The sequence below is a fragment of the Oryx dammah genome, unplaced genomic scaffold (assembly GCF_014754425.2).
Source record: "Oryx dammah isolate SB20612 unplaced genomic scaffold, SCBI_Odam_1.1 HiC_scaffold_20, whole genome shotgun sequence".
Classification (NCBI taxonomy): Eukaryota; Metazoa; Chordata; class Mammalia; order Artiodactyla; family Bovidae; genus Oryx; species Oryx dammah.
In genome coordinates, this window is record NW_024070204.1 from 60,315,636 (window position 1) to 60,338,392 (window position 22,757).

Below are 22,757 nucleotides of genomic sequence, written 5' to 3' on the forward strand. Positions count from 1 at the left end.
AACAGGCCATATCGAGAAACTGCCTAGCTTGTGGCCAGGATGTGAAATATTTTAAACACCTAACCTACCACAAGAGTGATCAGTGGCTTCATTTTACATCCACCCTGAAGTGAGGACCCAATAGCAATAATCTTTTAATTACAGCATTATTCCCAGAATGATAGGAGGATTTACTTAAGGATTTGGGAAGTAGGAGATAGTGTTAAGCAGCTTGATCCAAATGAAGAATTGTCCTAAATTCTGCCAGACCAACCATGGACACAGCAAACAAGTGTGTCTGGGTGAGCTAGGCCATTATGGAAAGGCAGTGATGTTTCTCCTTCCAGCCTGTCTGGAGAAGCAACCAGTATGTATGGTATGGGAACCATATCTTTTTCAAATATCAAAAAAAAATCCAATTTACACATTTTCCAAGCATTTCTCTCTTGACAACAACTGATCACTTTAGAATCCTGGAATCCTAAAATCTCAGATATCATTCACTCCAACTTTTTCATTTGACTGATGGAAAACCTAAAGTCCAGAGAGATAAAGTGACTTCTCTCAAATTATTAAAGCTTCCTGTTTCCCTAAGGGTATAATAATACAAAAAGTTTATTAACCTATGTGACGTGGAGAAAGGAGGCCAGTGTAATGCTGTATGTTTGGATGTCTGCCAACTGTGTGATCTCAACTAATTTGTTCATTTCCCTGAACCTCAGTTTCCTCATTTCCAACAACTGGAATAAAAACAGCAACCAACTTCAAAGGGTTGTTGTAAGAATTAAATGAGAAAATATATTTTAATCATTGAGTGCCATGCCTGGTACTAGTAGGTATCAACAAAATAATATAATTATTGTTGTTGTTATTTCTACTGATAGCATTAATAGTCTATGGAACTGTGAAGTCAGCAGTCAAAATAATTTTAATCAAAATAATGATATTATTATAACAATAATATGACTAGAATTTCTTGAGTATGTACCTGGGCACTTTGCTAATTGCTTTAAATACATCATTTCATCCCAATCCTTCTAACTCTGTAGATAAGAAAACTACTCCTGAAAAAAACTTAATATTTTGCTCAAAAGCTGGTAAATGGTACTCCTAAGACATGAACTAGATCTCTCAGACTCCAGAATGCACATTGTTGTTCTGAATCAAGACTAATCATCTATAAATAAAGGAGAAATAAAGGAAAGGGAAATGTTTGATTTCATGAGTGACGTCTTTGACTCTTCTCCCAACTACAACAGAGGAAAGGCTGCGTTTAGAGCTGAATGGGCCAATATCAATCATTACACTTAACCACATCAGACTTTTATAATAAATGTTTTGGCTGAGTATGAGGTCACTCAATGTCAGCTCAATATCCCTTTAACAGGGAGCTATAAGTCAATCTGCCATCTTGAGATATATCTCAGATGTACACTAAAATTGGTTGGTTTTCTATTGATTGAACATTTGAGATACAGAAGTTTGAGAATTAGTTGCTATTTATTTGATGTGTTCCTGTATCCATCAAACTTGGAGCCACATTATCTGCTGTTTTAATGTATCTTGAAGTGTCCCAAATCTGGCTTCCATAATTGTGTGGAAAATGGCATTCATTCGGAAAATGGTAGTAAATTTTCCTGCTTGTGGATATTCAGAGATTTTATTTACACAGGCTGTTAACCAGGTTAATGTCACCCAACCCGTCCCTAGGGTGGAGGTAGAAGTCAGGGTGTGGGTGAGACCAGTTTCTTAAGGATGCTCAAAGCCATCTCAAAAAAGTGTATCTTCAGTCACAAGGCCCACATGTTGCAAAATATTGAAAGGAGGGTGCCTTAAGTTATGAAATCTTCTGTGAGGGATCTCATTTTTCTGGAACTCCCTGACATCTGAGCCCTCGTGCTGCTGGAAGGGTTCCAAGAGCACCATAAAATTAGGGCTGGACCTGTCTGAACTGAGTCCAGATCATTTCAAAGTGACTCAAGGCAGGGAAATAAATATTGAACCTAGTTAAATGTTGCTTGAAGATTATGCTTGGCACTGGGTGTCCAGTCACTGATTTACTCTTAGGTTACATGGGTTATTTTGAGCTCAAATGGATGTGCCAGGGTGGATTCATTCAACGGCAGCAATTATTTGCAAGTGCAGTTACATTTCTGAACACTTAGTGGAACGTAGTGTAAAGATGCATGGGATGGCTTGGGGGGGGTGGAGATGTCAGAGTCCTTGGTTTCATGCTGCTCTATTCAACTCTGGGTCACACTGTGTCCCCACTTCCTTGTTTCCTTTTCCTTACCTTCCTTGAACAAACTGTCTTTCTTTCTTCCCACTTGTTTTCTTTCTTTCTTCTTCCTTTCCTTTTTTAGGCAGTAACATAAGTAATGAATGAACAGTAAGAAATCAAGATCAAAGAGCTGTAATGATCTGTAGCTCACCCCACCCCTTTAAACTGCCCAAATACGTGGGGGTAGCTGTTTGGAAAAGAAATGTTTTAAGTGGCCAGTTATGTGTTTAATGAACAGACTTTGAAGCAAAGGGGCCCCCTACATAGCACAGTTGTACTGTGTACACACCTGCCTGGACTGGCATTTTCAGTCTGGGACTAATGTTGGGCTTGTTACCTCAGTGCCACAAGATAGATGTCCTAGGCACTCCCAGCCCTCTGCCTCCCCTCCCTTCAGCAAGAGGAGAACACTCCCCAGGGCTAAGTTTGATCTTGCCCTGTGATCTGAGGCTCTGATTTCCATGTCCAGTCGCAGCCCATCCAGGCCCAGGAGCAGCATTCTGCTAAGAACCACATTTGGGGCCCCACAGTCCCATATGGGACTCCTGATCTGTACTACATTAGCTGTTGACCTCCAACATCTGATCTAAAACTCTCCAAGCTCAGATTCCTTATCTGCAAAATGAGGTTGATAGAAGTTCCTACCTTATGGAGTTACTGTGAAGATTTAATTGGGGTGGTGTATGGAAAGTTGGGCACCTGGCATACAGTAAATAATAAGTAGTAGCAATTATAATAATTCTCCAAGTGTCAAACCACCTCTCTTTCTGAAAGACCTGCAGACTCTGGGCACAGATGTAACCACAGCCCCCAGCTTCTACAGAACTCAGTACACCAATGAGATAGTTCAAAGGCCTGGTAGAGGTGGAAGAAGGGGCCAGAGGAGGGGCCCCACCATGGCAACCAAGCAGAGACTCCCTTACAAAGACATATACCTGTTCCAGACAGGATTGCTCCGGCTCTGACCAGTTTCCACCTTGGCTCAGCAGAGTGCAGGGCCCTGCACAACACAATTTAAAGCACAAACCTTTTTAACTGGCCTATCTTTGGAAAAATTAGACATAAGATGACAGAGTATAGATTAAATCCTGTTAGGAGAAAAATCAATAAGAAATATCTGTTTAACAAAGCTCCAGACTTAGACCGTCTTCTTTAAAAACCTCTTTGATCCAACTTAAGTCCAAGACTCACAATTTCCGTGTGTTTAATATTGTGCAGTTCCCAAGGTACTTCCCCACCTTATCTGACTTGAGCCTTCCCCAGACCTTTCAAGGTGTGTATTACTATCTACACTTTATGAATAAGAAACTGATGTTCAGAGAGTTTTAAGTCAGTCCAGTGTAAATAAGCTAACACCTGGCTGAGTTATTTCTTAGCCCCAGTGATCCTGGCATAACACTGTTCAGCTTCTTCTACCCAGTGAAGCTTGGTCATCACAACCCCCACCACACTGAAAAATCCAATCTGGCTCTGATTAGAAGTGCGTCCTCTGTAGAGGCTCTGAAGAGGGGATCAGCTGAAGTAGGGCATGAAGAATCTCTGGTTTTAAAATCTGGTCATGAATACGCACCATATACTAAAGAACTTTCAGAAAAGAAACACAGTCCAAGCACTTCTGGAAGCTCTTCACTGGGGACCTTTAAAAAGTAGACTGGACATGAGAGGTGATATACTTGGTAAGCCAGTTGAATATAAATACCATGGTAAATTTAATGATAGCATGCCCCAAACTGCAGACCTAAGAGTCTCACCAAAGGCACAAATGAAGAGGGATTTTACAGAGGCAGATCAGTTCTTGTGCCTCCCAGCCACAGTGAATTATTTCTGCCCCTGCCAACACAACATTTTCAGAGGGTCCCCACGCCCCCCATCCCCACTCTTTGCTAAGTGGGGAAGAAAGACCTGAGCCGGCCAAAAGAGCAGGGCTCCCAAAGAGAAGCGGATGGATCTCGTGATGCTGTTTTCACCTTTTCCTACCACATAGGATAAGAAGATGGGCAATGATTAAATGCGTCCTGGTAACCATGTATGGATTATTCATCAGAGAAAGCATGATTGAAACCATAGCTAAGAGATGATGATTTCAAAATGCCCTACATTTCCCATCCCAACCTGAAGCTGTGGGGGTGGAGTCAGAGTCAACACACAAAGCTTCCAGAGGAGCCCAACTCCTTGACTCGGTCTCCATGGGGAGCCCAGGGCCCAGCCCTGACTGTATGTCAGCCACACTGGGGAGCCAGAGACACTGTCTTTCTTAGGGTATGTTCCAAAATGGTTTTCTTGCCTCCTTTTCAGCCCAGAGTGAAAGAGGCTGATTCCTTTGCAGAAAGCACAGCCCTGCCTTTCCCCATGGTGAGGGAACACTCAGCAGACACCCTCCCTGAGCTGACTTAACTGATGGGTCTCTCAGTAAGCAGCCACTGGACTACAGCTGAGGCCAAGTGGAGCATGTCCAATGACGTCTGTAGATCCCAAGATCTGGTTTCATTAATCTCAGCAGACAAATCAACTGGGCATTTCCTGGCAGTGTTTGTTTGTTTTTTGGTTGTTTTTTTTTTGTTGTTGTTTTTTTGGTTTCTTCTCTTTCTCTCTCTCTCTCTTTTTTTAAACTTTTTTGGCCACATCATGAGGCGTTTGGAATCTTAAGTTCCCAGACCAGGAATCAAACCTGCACCCCCTGCAGCAGAAGTGTGGAGTCTTTTTTTTTTTTTTAACAAGTATATGGAATTTATTTTTTTTTCCATTTGATGCACAAATAGCAAAATATTTACTTAATATAGAAGTGGTAGAGTGGTAGATCTCTCTTACATATTTTTTTTAATTTTTATTTTTACTTTATTTTACTTTACAATACTGTATTGGTTTTGCCATACATTGACATGAATCCACCACAGGTGTACATAAGCTTCCAAACATGAACCCCCCTCCCACCTCCCACCCCACACCATCCCTCTGGATCATCCCCGCGCACCAGCCCCAAGCATCCTGCATCCTGCATCAAACATAGACTGGCGATTCATTTCTTACATGATAGTATACATGTTTCAATGCCATTCTCCCAAATCATCCCACCCTCTCCCTCTCCCTCAGAGTCCAAAAGTCCGTTCTATACATCTGTGTCTCTTTTGCTGTCTCACATACAGGGTTATCATTACCATCTTTCTAAATTCCATATATATGTGTTAGTATACTGTATTGGTGTTTTTCTTTCTGGCTTACTTCACTCTGTATAATAGGCTCCAGTTTCATCCACCTCATTAGAACTGATTCAAATGTATTCTTTTTAATGACTGAGTAATACTCCATTGTGTATATGTACCACAGCTTTCTTATCCATTCATCTGCTGATGGACATCTAGGTTGTTTCCATGTCCTGGCTATTACAAACAGTGCTGCGATGAACATTGGGGTAAACGTGTCTCTTTCAATTCTGGTTTCCTCGGTGTGTATGCCCAGCAGTGGGATTTGCAATTTTTTAAGGAATCTCCACACTGTTCTCCATAGTGGCTGTACTAGTTTGCTTTCCCACCAACAGTGTAAGAGGCTCCCTCTTCTCCACACCCTCTCCAGCATTTATTTCTTGCAGATTTTTGGATCACAGACATTCTGACTGGTGTGAAGTGGTACCTCATTGTGGTTTTGATTTGCATTTCTCTCATAATGAGTGATGTTGAGCATCTTTTCATGTGTTTGTTAGCCATCTGTATGTCTTCTTTAGAGAAATGTCTATTTAGTTCTTTGGCCCATTTTTTGATTGGGTCATTTATTTTTCTGGAATTGAGCTGAATAAGTTGCTTGTATATTTTTGAGGTTAGTTGTTTGTCAGTTGCTTCATTTGCCATTATTTTCTCCCATTCAGAAGGCTGTCTTTTCACCTTGCTTATATTTTCCTTTGTTGTGCAGAAGCTTTTAATTTTAATTAGATCCCATTTATTTATTTTTGCTTTTATTTCCAGAATTCTGGGAGGTGGATCATAGAGGATCCTGCTGTGATTTATGTCGGAGAGTGTTTTGCCTATGTTCTCCTCTAGGAGTTTTATAGTTTCTGGTCTTACATTTAGATCTTTAATCCATTTTGAGTTTATTTCTGTATGTGGTGTTAGAAAGTGGTCTAGTTTTATTCTTTTACAAGTGGTTGACCAGTTTTCCCAGCACCACTTGTTAAAGAGATTGTCTTTACTCCATTGTATATTCTTGCCTCCTTTGTCAAATATAAGGTGTCTATATGTGTGTGGATTTATCTCTGGGCTTTCTATTTTGTTCCATTGATCTATATTTCTGTCTTTGTGCCAGTACCATACTGTCTTGATGACTGTGGCTTTGTAGTAGAGCCTGAAGTCAGGTAAGTTGATTCCTCCAGTTCCATTCTTCTTTCTCAAGATTGCTTTGGCTATTTGAGGTTTTTTGTATTTCCATACAAATCTTGAAATTATTTGTTCTAGTTCTGTGAAAAATACTGCTGGTAGCTTGATAGAGAAGTGCGGAGTCTTAACTGCTGGACTGCCAGGGATTTCCCCCTGGCAGTGTTTCAACTGCCATGGTGGGTCTGATTAGGAAGTTACTAGAACTACGAGTACAAAGGTGACTCAGGGAAGGTCTTAGCTTCTGCCAAGGGTAAATAAGATGCCACGGCTGCTCTGAAGGTGATCCCACCAGAACAGAGGGAGGCTGGCAAAACTATCACTCCTTCCTGATGGGATATAACCACCGGCCACCACCATGACACACATCTGTACTACAACCAGAGACAGCTAAGGGGCCTTGGACTATAGGCAGGCCTAAGTGTCTGCAACCAAGGCTTCCTTCCAGGAAGACTTCTCCCCAGAGGTGCTCCTCCTCCTCCCGGTGAGGCAAGGTGGTGAACAGCAGGAGCTGAGAGTCAGGCTGTCAAGGTTTGAATTGCAGCTCTGTCCATGAACCGTGTGATCCCAAGTCACTTAGCTTTTCTAGGTTTCAGGCTCCTCTTCTACTGAAGGGGATGGCCAAAGCTCCCACACAGCACTCTGAAGTGGCTGTGGGATTAAACGGCATCATCTGTGGCGGTTGTTGTTTAGTCACTAAGTCACGTCCAGACCTTTTGCAACCCCATGGGCTGAAGCTTGCCAGGCTCCTCTGTCCATGGGATTTCCCAGGTGAGAACACTGGAGTGAGTTGCCATTTCGTTACAATTTGTATATAGATTTAGAGCAAGGCCTAAGTCTGAGTAAAGGTGGAGTCATGTTAGATGGGATTTCCCTCTTCCTGGGCACTAGGCCCACCATGTTCTCTCCTCAAGATTCCATCCTATTTGCCCTGTGGGGCCATTGTGTTCTGGGCCTTTCTGCCCTTTATCTTCTTTTTTTTAATTGGAGGGTTGACACAGGAGGGGAAGAAGAGGGTAAGACGAATTGAGAGAGTAGCATTGAAAGGTATACATTACCATATGCCCTTTATCCTTTGAAACCTTCTGTCAGCTGTCAGATGAAAAAATGTCTGCACTCCACAAATCCATGCCATGCTCAATGTGTTGCCCTATGAGGGGCATTTGTATTCCTCAGGGAGGCAAAGCCTTAGATACAAGGAATGAACATCTAGGAGGAACTCTTAGACATTACTGACCCAAAAATGGAAAAGGTTTTTATATCCTGTAGGAGAGTATTAAAGAACAGAGGAGAAAGCAAGCCAGGGCCTTATCATCCAAACAATGATTTTAGGATAAGAAGAGCATATATGACAGGTACCCAGGTGGTGCTAGTGGTAAAGAATCTGCCTGCCTGTGCAGGAGAAGTAAGAGACACAGGTTCGGTCCCTGGAGAAGGGCATGACAACCCACTCCAGCATTCTTTCCTGGAGAATCCCATGGACAGAGGAGCCTGGCAGGCCAAAGTCCATGGGGTTGCCAAGAGTCAGACACCACCAAAGCAACTAAGAGTTTTCATTCTTTATAGGTAGAGTTGAGGAGGAGAGAAAAGATGATACCACAAAGTGCTTTACAGAAAAATAACTTTAGGGAACTTGGTATCCCCAGGTAGGGGCTGAGATGCAGACGCCCCGTTTATAGCACTCACGAGCCCAGAGCTACCAGGCTAGCCTGTGGGTCCCAGGGCCTCCTGAGTAGGATGTGAAGGATGAATGAGAGAAAATTTCACCTCCTTGTGCTTTTCTCATATCCAAGGGTACAGGCAACGGAGAGACACCTTGGTAAGTCTGTATTCCATCCGCAATTGTCTGGGATCAATGCAAACATTAATCCTCTTTATCACTCCTCACTTCCCTGACGTCTCCACACACACACACACACACACACACACACACACCCTCTTTCTAAGCTTTGACAAAATGGAACAACACAAAACACAGACTCTAAGGACCATGTAAGGACAGGTGATGGGGACCAGGAGCAATCATATCTGCCCACGGATACAGGCAAGATTTGTCACCAGAGGCTCTACCTCCTGTGCTCTCTAAAAATTATCACCTTCCTGCAGGTGACTGTCAACTAAAGAAAATGCACAACCTAAAAGTTGAGAATTATGGCTTACTCAGCAGACATACTGAGGACGTAAGCCCAGAAGACAGCCTCTCAGATCACTCAGAAGCCCTGCTCTCAAGTGGTAAAGGGGCAGCCAGGAGAAACAGGAATTTTCCAAAAAAAAAAAAAAAGAAAGAAACATCAAAAGATTACTGTTAATTAAAGAAAATTAGACATCTCAAGTTAATGAATTTAGTTAGCGCTTTTCTAAGTATGGGAAGATACAAGAGTCTGGCCTCGCTGAAACCATTCCTCTGATACACGCCTTAACGATCTAGGACCTGTACCCTGCTTTTCTCCAACCTGAGTCCCGCTCAGGTGCCCAGCTGGCGGCCGGCTGTAGCGGCTGCTGGTTTGATGGCCACAGCGGGCTTTGTTTACTGGTAAGGCAGGCAATGATACGGTATCCACTTGACAATCCCACTCCTCTCGACCTCATGCTCAGGCCACCCTGAGCCTGTGGCTGGCCACATGGTGGTAAAAAGACAGTGAAAAGGTCTGTTGGTCAGAGGGACGGAAGGGGAATGAGGGAAGCCAGACACCCCCACATTCCCACCCCGGACATTATCCTCTGGCACGCGATGTGAGGTCTTCTCCGTGGCCAGGGGGCCACCTCTCAGTGAGGTAGTTCAGAGAGGGCTCCAGGTCCTGGAGGGAGTTCCTTGACCAGTGTTTTCAACCAACTTCATGCAGCAGGAAGCCCAGTGCATCTCTGCATAGCTCTGGGCATTTAACAAATGCTTTTAATAAGGATGACGCAACCCTCCCAGCCTAGATCTGTCAGGATCTCTAAAGCATGAAATGATCCCTGGAGAAACATACATTATCTGAAGCTTTCCCTTTTGCTTAATTATATTGTCCTAATGTTCATTTTCCACAGGATTTCTCGTCCCCCCAGTCCTCCACCCAAACCTGGCTTCACTGTGGGTTGGATTTACATAAAAGACCAGCACATTATAATTGTGATGATGGATCACCGAAGTTTCCCTGGGTTCAGATTGTTTCCTAATGTGGGTCATTTTTCATCATAAAGAGTCGGCTGATAATGATGTCATTTCCATTGCTTGAATTTTGAGGCAGTGGCCACATATCACAGAGTTTAAATGACTATCTATAGGGCAGCAAAATCGTGTCGTTATCAGTTTAAAGCAGTTGCTGCTTTACTCCTGGGGACAAGACAAGAACTGGGGCCTCTGAGAACTCATCAGATGAGAGCAGGATACCAGGAATACAAATCTGTCCTGGGAGCTGGGGGGCAGGGAGGGGAGACAGGGGAACAAACCTGTTTTGTGTGAAGCTGTGTGGTAAGCATCAGATAAAAACGACAAAGTCATCCTTGACAGAAAATGAGCCACACTGTTGATCACTGGATATCTTAAATGTACCCTCCCACAATCATTTAACCATGGTTCTCCAGCAAGGTTAGTGAGGAAGAATTGAAATCACTCGTGAGGAGGAGCTTTACCCTAAAAGCCACCTATCAGACAAGCCAAGCAATGTGCCTCTCACTGAGCGAGTGGGCCTGGAACAGAGTAGGAATAGGACCTCAATTTGTGTGTGTGAAATATGGGTATGAAATGAAATCATATTTGAAACAAATAGCTGCATCATTAAAACCCAAGGCTCACAGGTGCTCAATCACCGCTGCCCTTGATGTTCCATTTTCTTTTGGCCTCAAACCACCTTCCCCTGCAGCCCCCCCTTGTAGCACCCTCTAAGACAGCCCGTGGAGGTTCACAGTTTGCAGCTTGACCCCAGTCCTGCCTGCCACAGTCTTTCTCACTTGATCCAACAATGTGTTCCTTCCGCTCCAACTTTTTATTATGAAAATCTTTCAATATAAAGAAAATTGTAAGACGAGTATAATGAATGAGCTCACCTAGATTCGCCAGTTGTCCACATCATCTCAAACTTGCTTTATCTCTCTGTACACACGCATAACATGTTTTTATTTAACCATTTAGAATTAGTTGCATTCGTTTTATGACTTCAAGACACTACCCACCCCATACTTCACAGTATGTCTCAAAAGAACAAAAGGTTCTCTTCATTTCCACAACATGATTATCTTATAAAAAATGTAACATTGATACAATACTATTATCTAATATATAGTCCTTAAGTTCCCCAAAATCCCTATAAATTCTCATGCAGCTGATTGAGATGTATGTATATGTATATATATATATTTAAATTATATATGTATATACAGATTAATAATATAGAGATAAAGCTATATAGAGCTATATCTACCAGATTTAATCAAAGAACTCATATTGCATTTATTGAACGTATCCCTTTACTTTGGTTTCCTTTTTGCTTTGTTATGGTTTGAGTTTGCATTTGCTTTGTTTCATGATATTTAGGTTTGTCTTAGCAGACACAATTTTTTCAAAAAAGGTGTATCTCTGCATAATGGAGATGTATCAAAAGGACACAGGTTCTGGCTTATAGGAATTCTCACTGGGAAAATGCATAATTTGAACATCAAAATGGATAATCACAGAAATGACTATAGCACGTTGGTTGTGGGGAGGGGCAATCCCACTGCTGGGCATACACACCGAGGAAACCAGAATTGAAAGAGACACGTGTACTCCAATGTTCATCGCAGCACTGTTTATAATAGCCAGGACATGGAAGCAACCTGGATGTCCATCAGGAGACAAATGGATAACAAAGCTGTGGTACATATACACAATGGAGTATTACTCAGCCATTAAAAAGAATACATTTGAATCAGTTCTGATGAGATGGATGAAACTGGAGCCGATTATACAGAGTGAAGTAAGCCAGAAAGAAAAACACCAATACAGTATACTAACACATATATATGGAATTTAGAAAGATGGCAATGATGACCCTGTATGCGAGACAGCAAAAGAGACACGGATGTATAGAACAGACTTTTGGCCTCTGTGGGAGAGGGTGGGATGATTTGGGAGAATGGCATTGAAACATGTATAATATCATGTAAGAAACAAATCGCCAGTCTAGGTTTGAGGCAGGATACAGGATGCTTGGGGCTGGTGCACTGAGATGACCCAGAGAGATGGTATGGGGAGGGCGGTGGGAGGGGGTTCAGGATTGGGAACTCATGTACACCCGTGGCGGATTCATGTTGCTGCTGCTGCTGCTAAGTCGCATCAGTCATGTCCGACTCTGCGCGACCCCATAGACGGCAGCCCATGAGGCTCCCCCATCCCTGGGATTCTCCAGGCAAGAACACTGGGGTGTATGGCAAAACCAACACAGTATTATAAAGTGAAATAAAGTAAAATTTAAAAAAAAAGAAAAGTGGGAAGAAATAGAAAAGAAAGCTTTTTACAGAAGAAAATCAACTAATAAATGAGGAAGGAATTCAGAAAATTACCGTTTCTACCATTACCATCAAAGCAGAGTAATAATTCAGATAAGAATCATTTCATCCCAGTCCATACATCTATCTCCCCTACCTCACAGTAAGAACCTAAGTTCCCAGCATCCCCAGTATCTTCATTTGCTGGGTCTTGCAATACATATAAGAGTTTCAAGATTGCTACACAATTACCACTACCAACAGCTTTTGTAAATTTCCAGATTTCTTTGCAATTTTTTCTTAGAAAAAAAAATCACACTGGGAGCACACTCAGAACACTGTGTTTAAAAGTGAATTGAATGACTTCTCTTATGTGAGATATTTATCTATTTAATATAAAGTTCGATTCTCCTTTTTCTGTTAAATTCAAAATCTATCATTTTCATCTTTGGTAATTTAATTTCACTTTTTGGAAATACAACCTATTTTACTGTTGAGTCACCCAGTCATTTCTGACTCTTTGGACTGCAGCACAACAGGCCTCCCTGTCCTCCACCATCTCCCAGAGTTTGCCTGAGTTCATGTCCATTACATCAGTGATGCCATCCAGCCACCTCATCCTCTGACGCCCTCTTCTCCTTCTGTCCTCAAACTTTCCCAGCATCAGAGACTTTCCAATGAGTCATCTGTTCACATCAGATAACCAAAATACTGGAGCTTCAAATTCAGCTCAGTCCAATAATTATTCAGGGTTGATTTACTTTAATACTGACTGGTTTGATCTCCTTGCTGTCCAAGGGACTCTCAGGAGTCTTCTCCAGCACCACAGTAGGAAGGCAGCAATTCCTTGGCAACAAGTTTTCAAGTTTTCAGCAACAATTCTTGGACAACAGAGTTTTACCAAGAGAATGCACTGGTCGTAGCAAACACCCTCTTACAACAACACAAGAGAAGACTCTACAGACAGACATCACCAGATGGTCAATACCAAAATCAGGCTGATAATATTCTTTGCACCAAAGATGGAGAAGCTCTATACAGTCAGCAGAAACAAGACTGGAAGCTGACTGTGGCTCAGATCATGAATTCCTTATTGCCAAATTCAGACTAAAATTGAAATAAGTAGGGAAAACCACTAGACCATTCAGGTATGACCTAAATCAAATCCCTTACTACTATACAGTGGAAGTGACAAACAGAATCAAGGGATTAGACCTGATAAACAGAATACCTGAAGAACTGTGGATGGAGGTTCCTGACATTGTACAGGAGGCAGTGATCAAGACCATCCCCAAGAAAAAGAAACGCAAAGGCAAAATGTGTCTGAGGAGGTCTTACAAATAGCTGTGAAAAGAAGAGAAGCTAAAGGCAAAGGAGATAAGGAAAGATATACCCATTTGAATACAGAGTTTCAAAAAATAGCAAGGAGTCATAAGCAAGAAAGCCTTCCTCAGTGATCAGTGCAAAGAAATAGAGGAAAACAATAGAATAGGAAAGACTAGAGATCTCTTCAAGAAAAGTAGAGATACCAAGGGAACATTTCATGCAAAGATGGGCACAATAAAAGACAGAAATGGTATGGACCTAACAGAAGCAGAAGACATTAAAGAGATGTGGCAAAAATACACAGAAGAACTAGACAAAAAAGATCTGCATGACCCAGATAACCATGATGGTGTGATCACTCACCTAGAGCCAGACATCCTGGAATGCAAAATCAAGTGGGCCTTAGGAAGCATCACTACAAACAAAGCTACTGGACGTGATGGAATTCCACTTGAGCCATTTCAAATCCTAAAAAATGATGCTGTTAAAGTATTGCACCCAATATGCCAACAAATTTGGAAAACTCAGCAGTGGCCACAGGACTGGAAAAGGTCAGTTTTCATTTCAATCCCAAAGAAAGGCAATGCCAAAGAATGTTCAAACTACTGCACAATTACACTCATCTCACATGCTAGCAAAATGATGCTCAAAATTCTCCAAGCCAGGTTTCAAGAGTATGTGAACCATGAACCTCCAGATGTTCAAGCTGGTTTTAGAAAAGGCAGAGGAACCAGAGATCAAACTGCCAAACATGCATTGGATCATCAAAAAAGCAACAAAGTTCCAGAAAAACATCTACTTCTGCTTTATTGATTATGCCAAAGCCTTTGACTGTGTACATCACAACAAACTGTGGAAAATTCTTCAAGAGACGGGAATACCAGACCACCTTACTTGCCTCCTGAGAAATCTTTATGCAGGTCAAGAAGGAACAGTTAGAACCAGACATGGAACAACAGACTGTTTCCAAATTGGGAAAGGAGCACGTTTAGGCTGTATATTGTCACCCTGTTTATTTAACTTATATGCAGAGTACATCATGAGAAACGCTGGGCTGGAGGAAGCACAAGCTGGAATCAAAATTGCCGGGAGAAATATCAATAACCTCAGATAAGCAGATGACACCACCCTTAAGGCAGAAAGCAAAGAACTAAAGAGTCTCTTGATGAAAGTGAAAGAATGAAAAAGTTGGCTTAAAACTCAACATTCAGAAAACTAAGATCATGGCATCCGGTCCCATCACTTCATGGCAAATAGATGGGGAAACAATGGAAACAATGACACACTTTATTTTCTTGGGTTCCAAAATCACAGCAGATGATGACTGCAGCCATAAAATTAAAAGACATTTGCTCATTGGAAGAAAAGCTATGACAAACCTAGACAGCATATTAAAGAACAGAGACATTACTTTGTCAACAAAGGTCCATCTAGTCAAAGCTATGGTTTTTCCAGTAATCATGTATGGATGTGAGAGTTGGACTATTAAGAAAACTGAACGCCAAAGAATTGATGCTTTTGAACTGTGGTGTCGGAGAAGACTCTTGAGAGTCCCTTGGACTTCAGGGAGATCCAATCAGTCCATCCTAAAGGAAACAGTCCTGAATATACATAAGAAGGACTGATGCTAAAGCTGAAACTCCAATACTTTGTCCACCTGATGCAAAGAACCAAAGCATTGGAAAAGACCCTAATGCTGGGAAAGATTGAAGGTGGGAGGAGAAGGGGACAACAGAGGATGAGATGGTTGGATGGCATCACCAACTCAATGGACATGAGTTTGAGCAAGCTCCAGGATTTGGTGATGGACAGGGAAGCCTGGCATGCTGCAGTCCATGGGGTTGCAAAAGAGTAGGACTCAACTGAGCAACTGAACTGAAATGAATTCTTGACATTCTGCCTTCTTTATGGCCCAGCTCTCACAACCATATGTGACCACTGAGAAGACCATAGCCTTGACCATACGGACCTTTGTCAGCAGAGTGTCAATGAATGTCAACCTTTGTCGGCTTTTGAACACTGTCTAGGATTGTCATAGATATCCTTCCAAGAAGCAATCACCTTCTGATTTCATGGCTGCAGTCACCATCCACAGCAAGTTAAAACCAAGTCAACAGGTACAAAGAAAGGTCCCTTCCCCTGCACCTGGTTCCCACTCAGCACCATAGATAATAAATTCCATAACCGTCTGCCTTATTTTTATTGGATTTCTTTTTGCAAAAATAAGCAGGCTTATTTTAAAAGTCACTAACATTTGCATCCTTTTCTGTATTGAAAGTGAAAGTATTAGTTGCTCAGTTGTATCCAACTCTTTGCAAACCCCATTGACCGTACCCTGCCAAGCTCTTCAGTCCTTGGAATTCTCCAGGCAAGAATACTGGAGCAGGTTGCCATGCCCTTCTCCAGGGGATTTTCCCAACCCAGGAATCGAGCCCAGGTCTCCTGCATTGCAGGCAGATTCTTTACCATCTGAGCCACCAGGTGGCTCATTTCTGTAATAATTATTTTCAAATTTTGGAAAAGTATATGAGAAAAGTCTAAAAGATAAATTCATCCCCAAGTTTTCCTTCCCAATTCCTGTTTGGATTTGGAGAAAGTATCTTTGTTTCCTTTTCAAACCACATCAGAAAAGATGGACAGGAGGGAATGAGGAGAATGATGGAGGCCAAACCCAGCCATGTGACTTAGGAAGCTAAGCACCACCGAAGTCTTCAAAATGTGTAGTTTTCTCTTGCCTAGGGAGCAAATGAAAAAGTAACTAACTTGCCCCATGTCTGATTCTCTTGTCACTGATATAATCAAACAACAGCCCAGGTATAGTACTTCCTAAGCTAAAAATCTCATCGCATCATTCTCTAGCTTAAACCACTTCCATGGCTCACCATGGCCTTCAAGACAAATCACAGACTTACAAAGTCTTCAGAAGGCTGCTCTCTGCAGCCTTGCGTCATGAACATGTACACGTGTTAATGACTCCCAACTGCTTGGTTCTTTCCTCACCCTACTCTTGTCTTTGCTAACATGGATCCCAGTGCTTGAAATGCTCTCCCCAACAGGGACCAGTATGTCACTGAATGGGCTCCACTTTGATCAGTCCCATTAAGCAAGTCTGTTCTTTAAGCCCTAGGGAAGCCTCTCACACCACAAAGCTCCCCATGTCCACAGCTTGGGTGTTAAGTGTGTAATAAGACCCCCAGAAATTGCAACTACTTATTGTCTAACATGAGCGAGGTGTGACAGGACACAAGGTGGGCAAGTTTCACCTTCAAGCCAGGGACAGGCAGAGGAAGGCTCGTGACTGTGGCAGCGCGGCTCTTAGCCCCAGCCTATCAGGGTCCATGCTGGGTGCATCCCCACGCCCTCCTGATGGTGAGGGCCAGTGCCCCTCACCTACCACCTCCCCTGCCTCTGGCCTCCTAGGTTACCATGCCTCACCTCTGCCTCCCTCTCGCATTTTCAACCAAGTGAGTCACACTCTCCTGAGACATCTCTTTTTGACAGCTCTTCTCACATTCCTGTTTCCTAGATCCTCCATCAGTCAGAGCACTACGTAGGACACCTTGTGTCCTGTCACATCTCTCTCATGTTAGACAATAAGTAGTTGCAATTTCTGTGGGTCTTATTACACACTTAACACCAAGCTGTGGACATGGGGAGCTTTGCAGTGTGAAAGGCTTCCCAAGGGCTTAAAGAACAGACTTGCTTAATGGGGCTGATCAAAGTGGAGCCCATTCAGTGACATACTCTGTAGGGGAGAGCATTTCAAGCTCCCTATGTAGCACTATTAACAATCCCCAACATTTCCTCTTGGTCTGTGTCCTTCTGTTACCTTCCACTCCTTCCTCCCACCTGAAGAGATGCCGACAGAGAAGCGATTTTCAGGCTTTACTACAAAAAAAGATCACCTAAGGAATTTCTGACTCAGTAGGTTATGGGTGAGGCCCTGGAATCTGCATTTTCAGCACGGACCTGGAAAGTCTCCCAAGGACTCCTTTAAGGAAAACAGTACATAGACACGATCTCAGTGCTCTGTGTCACCCTTCAGCCAACTGGACTCTCTGAATGCTAGAGACAGTCTTTCTCCTAATGACTCAAAATGACCATTCACCAGACATCATGAGTGGAATCCGGGCAGACAGCCCTCATCACAACAACTGCCCTCAGCTGGTCCAGGCAGGAACTACAGCTCTAAAACACCCTTCCAGCTCTAGACCCCATTAGATCCTTACCCTGATATAACTTTGTCTTTCAGCTATGAATAATATTTTATTTTCCAATCAAATAATAATGCTTCTCCATGCATTTCATTTTTTAGATCATTTTATTTATTTGGGGCTGTGCTGAGTCTTCGTTGCTGTGCGGGTGTTTGTCTAGTTGTGGCAAGCGTGGGCTACTCTCTAGTTGTGGTGCACAGGTTTCTCCCTGCAGTGACTTCTCTTGTTACAGAACACAGGCTTTAGGGCTCATGAGCTTCGGTAGTCGCATCACGTGGGCTCAGTAGTTGCCGTTCCTGGGCTCCAGAGCACTGGCTCAATAATTGTAGCACACCAGCTTTGTTGCTCCACAGCACATAGGATCTTCCCAGATTAGGGATCAAACCCATGTCTCTTACACTGGCAGGTAGATTCTTTACCACTGAGCCACCAGGGAAGCCCTATGTAATTCATTTTTTTAAAGATATTTAGATAGTATACAGATTTAGAATTCATAACCCAACTTTTGCAGAAACAATTCTACTAACAGTCATCTAATCACATATACTTTCCTCAAATATGTTATAATAGCTAATTGAGCTTGACATCAATGGAGATGATAGAGATTAGTGAGAAATACTACCATCTGGCAAGTGCATGGCTACTAGAAGTGGTGTGAAGTGTCAGGACCAGTTATAAACAGAGCTTGAAGGAGGCAACACACAGCGCAGTCCAATGGAAGCAAAGGGCGGGGGCCTGGGGAGCTGTTTTCCTTGTCCTTTGGGACATGAGCATGCTTATGTTCTGTGAGTGTCAGAAGCCATTTCAGCCAAAACTGCATGCTGTTTTACATGTAAAGAGTTTTTATTATATACATAACATAAATTTTATGATTTTAACCATTTTTAAGTGTACAAGTCAGTGGCATTGAGTACATTCACATTTTTGTCTAACCATCATCACTATCCACCTCCAGAATCTTTTCATCATCCAAGACTGAAACTCTATTATTATTTTGATCCATTAACTGGTTTTGGTCACATTCATCAATTTTTTTTAGCATGGTACCTAAATACATGTTACCTATATTAACTGTCACAATAACATCAGGGATGTTGGGTCTTCATTTTCGCTTTTGAGTTTCATTTTTGGGCAGTCCTGCTTGTAGGAAGTAATGTTTCATTGCTATTACTTTTTCTTAGAAGTCTTCCAATGAACAAAGAGATCTGCTTTTTAAAAAAACAGAATGAAACTCACTGTATCTTGACCTTTTATAAACTTAAGATATATTATAAGATCTTAGCAATTTCATTTTTCCTATATCTTTTTTTTAATTTTTATTTTTACTATATTTTACTTTACATTACTGTATTGGTTTTGCCATACATTGACATGAATCCACCACGGGTGTACATGAGTTCCGAATCCTGAACCCCCCTCCCCCCTCCCACCTTAAAATGTTTTGCTATTCATCACTTTAGGCATTATTTGATATTACTCACCAATTATTCTCAATTATGCTAAAAACATTAAAACAATGTGTAATGGAAAAATAATGAAATTGCCTAAAAGTTTCATGCAATAATAAAATAAACCATCAGCATTACATCATCCTTCAATTTTCCTATTGTCTTGCCCCAAGTACTGCAGCATCTTTCAAGGATTAAGAGAAGACAGGGGATACCATCTTTGTAATTTTTAAAATATCTTTCAGTCAACACAGTTGAGAATTTACAATTTTTGTTTTCTACCCATAGTGGCAAAAATAAGGAAATTTGCAGAGGAAGTTGTTTCACAAGTATTACACAAATCATAAGATCAACGCAAGAGACTGCATGTAACCAAGATCTCAGACTATGAGTCTTCAGATGATGATATGCTAGGCAAATTTTCTCAAACTCTAGAACCATTGAGTGGATACTATATTTCTAAAGATTAAAAGGAAATGTGGTGTTCTCAATGAGATAGTCACCCAGTAAGCACTTTATCATGCAATGTTTTCTGATCAGAACCTGGTCCATCCTGTTTTGCTAAAAAGATGAATTTCAATATTCTTTCATCTTTATGATGACTGTACACCAAAATTTTGCTAGATATGGGTCATAAGCAGACAAGACAGGTATGTATAAAAGGGTGGATGAAAGAAAGAAAAAATGCAAATAAAAAAATCTACTGACACTAATTCATGTTTATAAATCTGAAATGTTTTACAATTATGGAAAAAATACGGCTGTCCTCTCAAAACTATGAGCCATCAAATTTTTCAAAAGTATATTTTGATGATGTTAACTGCAAGAAGATAAAAATCAAAAGCAATGATAAGCTAAAACTTATAGAGGTGTATTTAAAATCTGGAATCAGATTTACAAGATGGATATGTTCCAGAATCATACATGACAGTCGATGACTGTGGTTGAATGGTATTCAAAGAAAGCTGCCCGTTTTTGGTGTATGTACCTTCTAAACCTGGGTGGCTCAGATGATTAAGAATATACCTGCAATGTGGAAGATCCCGGTTTGATCCCTGGATTGGGAAGATCCCCTGTAGAAGGAAATGGCAACCCACTCCAGTATTCTTGCCTGCAGAATCCCATGGACAGAGAAGCCTGGTAGGCTATATATAGTTCATGGGGTTGCAAAGAGCCAGACATGACTGAGTAACTAACACTTTCATTTTTCACCCTCTAAACCAGGAATTGGGATTTTCTATGTTGAAATTTTTATTAAAATTTCTAATAAATCTGTCTTCATACTATCTGTGATTTTACTTCTACAAATTACTCATAAAATGACTTAAAAATATAAAAGCACAAAAAAAGATTCTTTGGAGGCAAATGGTAAATATTGACAACTATTCCTGGTATACCAAGTGGTAAGTACTCAGTAAACTCTGCTGCTATTATGACAGTCATCATACATAGTTCAATCAATTCCTAGATTTACCCTGAGAAAGAAACCACATCCTATGTTCATGAAACAATAAGGACTCATGAGCACCAGCAGGTCTGAGGTATCCTGTTACCACATCCAGCACAAAATGTGTCTAGTAGGCAATCCCACTGTGGTACACAAAAGGCCCATCTGGGGGCCTGATGTGGCCATTCACAGGTGAACCTTCTTCCTGGAGTGTGTGTGACTTGGTGCAAAGCCTGCCAAGATGCATCACTCCCAGAGAACAGCACTGAAATATATACATTACCGTAGGGAGCTCAGCCTGGTGCTCTGTGACAGCCTAGAGCTGGGGGATAGGGTGGAAGGTGGGAGGGAGGTTCAAGAGGGAGGGGACCTGTGTATACCTATGGCTGATTCATGTTGATGCATGGCAGAAACAAGCACAACACTGTAAAGCAATTATCCTGCAATCAAAAATAAATAAATTATTTTTAAAATAAACTAAAACAACTGAAAAGATGCATCATTCTCCCTGACCACCACTCACTTCCGCTGACTCACACAGGACTGAGAAACTACCAGAAGACCTGGTAATGTACCTTCCATGAATTTTAAGAGCTCAGCCCTTTAAAACAAAAGAAAACTGTGCTGCAAAAGTCATTCCTGAGCTGGGAGAGAGGAAACTGGATTCCCTCTAAGGTCTCTTCCACCTGAACTCAGGATAACACAATGGGGAGAATGTGGGACCTGCAATCAGAGTGTCTGGGTTCAAATTCTAGCCTAGTCTTTAGAACAGGGCTATGGTATGCCATGGTTAGTCATTCAGTCAAGTCTGACTCTTTGCAACCCCATGGACTGTAGCCCACCAGTCTCCTGTCCATGGGGACTCTCCAGGCAAGAATACTGGAGTGGTTGCCATGCCCTCCTCCAGGGGATCTTCCCAACCCCAGGATCGAACCCAGATCTCCCGCACTGCAATCAGATTCTTCACCCTCTGAGCTACTTGGAACAGGGCTCAGTTCAGTTCTGTTCAGTTCAGTTATGTCCGGCTCTTTGCAACCCCATCGACTGTAGCATACCAGGCTTCCCTGTCCATCACCAACTCCCGGAGCTTACTCAAACTCATGTCCATCGCGTCAGTGATGCCATCCAACCATCCCATCCTCTGTCGTCCCCTTCTCCTCCTGCCCTCAATCTTTCCCAGAATCAGGAGAGGCAAGGGTTGGTAGGGCCTGCTGCAGGGTTGGAGGCACGGAGTGCAGCAGTGCATGCATGGAACCTTTTGAAGGAGGTCACGATTATCTTCATTACCTTCACCATAGTTTGGCCTCAGGTCAAGCAACAAGGAGGAACATAGCTCCATCCAATACAAAAAACTGGATTGAAGAATTACTGAACATGGCCCCACATTCTGACAGAATATGGTCCACTGCAGAAGGGAATGGCAAACCACTTCAGTATTCGTGCCTTGAGAACCCCATGAACAGCATGAAAAGGCAAAATGATAGGATACTGAAACAGGAACTCCCCAGGTCTCAGTAGGTGCCCAATATGCTACTGGAGATCAATGGAGAAATAACTCCAGAAAGAATGAAGGGATGGAGCCAAAGCAAAAACAATACCCAGTTGTGGATGTGACTGGTGATAGAAGCAAGGTCTGATGCTGTAAAGAGCAATATTGCATAGGAGCCTGGAATGTCAGGTCCATGAATCGAGGCAAATTGGAAGTGGTCAAACAAGAGATGGCAAGGGTGAATGTCGACATTCTAGGAATCAGCGAACTAAAATGGACTGGAATGGGTGAATTTAACTCAGATGACCATTATATCTACTACTGCAGGCAGGAATCCCTCAGAAGAAATGGAATAGCCATCATGGTCAACAAGAGTCCAAAATGCAGTACTTGGATGCAGTCTCAAAAATGACAGAATGATCTCTGTTCGTTTCCAGGGGAAACCATTCAATATCACAGTAATCCAAGTCTATGCCCCAACCAGTAACATGAAGAAGCTGAAGTTGAACGGTTCTATGAAGACCTACAAGACCTTGTAGAACTAACTCCCAAAAAAGATGTCCTTTTCATTATAGGGGACTGGAATGCAAAAGTAGGAAGTCAAGAAACACCCGGGTTAACAGGCAAATTTGACCTTGGAATGCGGGATGAAGCAGGGCGAAGACTAATAGAGTTTTGCCAAGAAAATGCACTGGTCATAGCAAACACCCTCTTCCAACAACACAAGAGAAGACTCTACACAAGGACATCATTAGATGGTCAAC